Genomic DNA, 4,470 nt, shown 5'->3' on the forward strand with positions numbered 1-4,470 from the left:
TGTGAAATGCTTCAAATGAAAGAGAGAAACAACCATTTCAACCTCATTGCTCATACTCAGAAATCAAACACACCCTAAGCATAATTATTGAGATGAATGATTTTTTTAATCGATCTGACTTTTTTTCATTTTGCCTGGCGGACAATATAATGGATAAAAAAAATAAATCCTATAGACTTGATATTGATGGAGAGACCCGAGCTGTATCTAGAGCCTTGGGATGGAATTTTTTAGACATTTTTTAGGCCAGTAAAGTAACACTCCGAATAACTGCATAGAAACACATTGAAAAACACTCAGATATCTTAACCTTATAGCAACCTGATAACGCTTTAGTAGTGACAGCGACTTCTGCACAGAAAATCATCGCTCACATTTAATAAAACAATTAAAAACTAGTGCTGTTAAACGATTAATCGTGATTAATCGCATCCAAAATAAAAGGTTTGTTTACACAGTATATGTGTGTGTACTGTGTATCTTTATTATGAATATATAAATACACAAACATACATATACTGTATATATTTGAAGAATATTTACATGTTTATATGTAATTTATATTATGTATAAATATAAATATTTTATATATAAACAAACATATTTTCCTTAGATATATACATGCATGCGTGTGTATTTATATACAGTAAAACACATAATAATTCTACATAGTACACACACATATTGTATGTAATATTCTGGATGCAATTAATTGCGATATATTTAAATAGTTTGGCATCACTAGTTAAAACCTAGTTCCTCTTTGTTATTTATAAAATAGCAAAAATTACTTATATAATTTACAAAAGCTATTATATATATAATGTTTGTTATTATAGTATAAAACTGAGTATGGGAATACTGAATGCCATTATACATGAAGTACACTTTTTTTACACACTTAAGTACATCTTTATGTAGTTTTATATTATAATTTCTACTCTCATCTCAATATGATCACAAAGTTCTGCTGAATACTCACATTTAAACATTTCTATTACACTTGTATGTCATGTATTTGTGATTACACATTTGTAATGAAGTTTACTTTAATACATAATACAGAATAACCCGATACAGTTACAATTAAAATCAAGTACTACAAGTATCAAGTAAAACATGAGCTTTAGTATGTTAGTCAACACAAAATAAGTGTACTTATTTACAGTACAACAAAAGAAAATTCAAACAATGATCCAAAAATATACTTTAACATACAACTTTTAACTTGACATTATTACAAAGTGCACTTGTATGTCGGCATGGAATACGGTGTATTTTATTTACTCTTTTCCATGATAATTGAGCAGCAGACAGATAAACCACCAGTATTGGGACTTTTTGTACTTTCACAAAACCTTCTGTCATCAGTCTCTGTAATGAAGAAGATTTGTCTTGTGCTTAAAACTGAACTAGACGCGGTTCAGAACCAGATTGAAACTGCCATTGGAGTTATGGAGTAATCAGTGTATGGAGGGCAGACATATAAGCCTGGCCAATGGTTTAGCAGCACAAATCCCTCTACCATTAATCACAACGCCAATCACGTGTAGCCAGGAGCACAGAGGAAATTAATATCTACCTCAGCTAGAAATTTTTCCAATCCTAAAGGGATAGTTCTCCCAAAAAATGAAATTGCTGTCTTCATTTACTCTTCCTCATGTCATTCCAAAGCATCTTAAAAATTCAGCTCTCATGCTGCAAAAGACCAATTTATAATATTTATTAATTGGTCACACACGTCCGTCTAGCACGTTTACAAAAAACAATGGAAAGTAGTGCACTGGACTGGAAAAGCACGTTCTGTGTGAACGGCCCTTTCCTTATTCAACCCCTGACCCGGCCGCTGAGACCACCTGCCTCCTTTCTGATGTGTACAACACCGTTTCAACAGTTCCTTTTAACGTTTTATTATTAAATAAACACTTTTCACCATTTGTTGTTTGAATGTGCTATTCCATATGCAATTATGTCAGATAGTGGAAGCAAACTGGTTTACAATAGGCACTGTCTGCACCTATTTGTATGACTCTGTGCAAATGCTATGAAAGGTCTTTTCTAGACCGTCATCATAGGTCTGATACATATGCTTATTTCAAACATCGCAGCATGCCTGACAAAGGTTGCTTGACCGAAATGTTGCGATTTCATTTTCAATGTTTTACGAAATTTTAACTACAGGACATCATAGGATCAAATAATGTGGTGCTCAATTTAAACTTCATTAAATATGACTAGACTATATATAAAAGACTAGACTCCTGATCTGACTGCTGAAATTCCTGATATCAGATATTTGAATTCAAATGACGCCCATTTAGACAAAGGACAGAGCTGTGTGTGTCTGAATACTTACTCCTAGTGACAGACTCATGTCATTAGATGTGAGTACTTTGAGCATTCTGCCAAAACCTGTTTTCAAAATGCTTTTCATGAAACGTTTATATTGTGTATTGTGTCAGTGTCTAATCTCAACAGTCAAATTTAAAATTGCATTAGTCTATGTCACATATATTAGTATTGAACCTGTCCTGGTTTAACCCTACACATCAGAGTATTACTCATGAAGCTTGCATATAAACATGCCGTCATCTGTCCTGCAAAATCCTGTCCAGACAATACCTGTTTTGATCAATATGAAGCTTTTCAATTTAATGAGAGCACTGAATGTACACTTTTGGGTTGGTGTGACCGTGCATGTGGGTGTCCATGTGCATGTTTATCCAAAATAAAAGGCATACATAAATAGCCTACATAAACAGCTCAGGCATGAAACTGTGTGACATGTCAAGCTGTTTGAATGACATGCCTTCAGTCTGGGTTACACCCGCCTAACAGCAGCTCAAGATGTGTTTTGGCTTTTGCGTCTATTGTTCTTCAGTGGATTGCTTCAGGTGATGGGCTCAGCTGCATTGAGACCTTTATGTCAACAATAAGAAAAAAGGACTAAAAAGGATGCTGTTGCCTGTTTACACGTACTACGCAACATAAATAAAGCAATGCATTATACATACAACACATATAGTAAATATGATGCACATTTATGGAATACACAAGGTATGGAAATAAGGCATATCTGCATTATCTAAACAGTAGACTATGCAAATGTTCATTTTTATATAGCAGTTCTCGGTTCTTACTGGATATGCAGTGCCAAATGAGAATGACATTGCGTATCAATATACAGTTTTTCGTATACATTATATTAATGTTAAATCCAATGTTTCCTACCTTTTAAGAAACAAATGCACAAACCCCCGCTGTCATTCCGTATCGGTCAGTGTTGAATACTAGAACACCAGGAGTAATAGGTTTTCTGTTGCCCTCTCTGTTATGTTCTCAAAGCAGTGATATACTGATATTAATTCTTGTGCACATCTTTGATGCGTCTGACAGAGCGACTGCTGTTGCCCTATTGTCTCTCCGTTGACTGTGGATGTCGATAGTGACAGCGCTCTCCCCGCCCACCGCATTATCGACCAATCAGAGAACAGACTGAGGGAGCACTGAACACGCCCACCGCGAAACTCAACAAATCAGCGATCAGAATGAGACAGCGCTGTACCCGTCTGATGAACTAACTGACCAATCAGAAAAGAAAGCGGTGGATCGCTGAACTCGGAGCGTTCTGTCTCCGTACAGATTTCTTTTTGCGCGAGGCGCTGGGAGACTGATGAGGAGCTGTAGCCGCACTGTCAGGGAAATCCATTAATACAAATGTTTCTTGGTAGGCCTAATTCTTGTGCTGGAAACGTGTACGTGTAATACAGAAACTATAACATGATGTAAAAATATCGTATATATACTAACATATATGCCCAGTCCTGAAATCTTGTTTTAAGCAAAAACTAATGCAATTTTAATGATTTTTGTGAATGTATCCTGATTTTAAAAAAAAAAAAAGCTTAAATATTTATACTAAAAAACAAGACAAAAATATAAAATGTTTTATTTATTTATTTGTTTAATTATTTGCTGTGTAACTATAACAATTGTATATAAAAACAATTGTTACTAGTTATAAACTGACGTTCTCAAATTAGTAACTGATCTTGAGCTCAGCTGTTAAACTGTCTGTCTGTGGCGGAAGGAAGTAGTTCTGCACAAAAGAGGGTTTTTAAAGACACGCCATTTTAGTTTTCCTTATGTATTTACACACTTGTACTATCAAACTGTTGTATAAATGCAATATCACACAAGTAGCAGTGCGATATGACTGTATATCGGCACGCTGTGATTAGCTACGGCTAAAATCACAAGCGTGCTGTAGGCATATCTTGATATTGCTCATATATATAGATTTTAATATGCTCCCCAAGGCTGCATTTATTTGTTTAAAACAGTTATATTGTGGATATATATTGAAATAAAATAAAAATGATTAAAATTAAGTAATTTTATCAAATGTTCTATAAAAAGTGCTCCGCAAGTAAAAAAAAATTGTTTTGCTTAATTTTTTATCATTTAATA

At 34.3% G+C, this 4,470-nt stretch overlaps 1 protein-coding gene across 1 annotated transcript in view; it reads right to left on the bottom strand.

The window, feature by feature from the left end:
* LOC132148804 (serine/threonine-protein kinase SBK1-like) overlaps positions 1 to 3,635 on the bottom strand; it is a 15,544-nt gene extending 11,909 nt beyond the window's left edge. Inside the window, exon 1 of the mRNA XM_059557521.1 lies at positions 3,232 to 3,635. The gene's annotated coding sequence lies outside the window, so the exon portion shown is untranslated. The remainder of the gene's footprint in view (positions 1 to 3,231) is intronic.
* Positions 3,636 to 4,470: the final 835 nt, after the last annotated feature.

Source organism: Carassius carassius, chromosome 9, assembly GCF_963082965.1.
Source record: "Carassius carassius chromosome 9, fCarCar2.1, whole genome shotgun sequence".
NCBI lineage: Eukaryota > Metazoa > Chordata > Actinopteri > Cypriniformes > Cyprinidae > Carassius > Carassius carassius.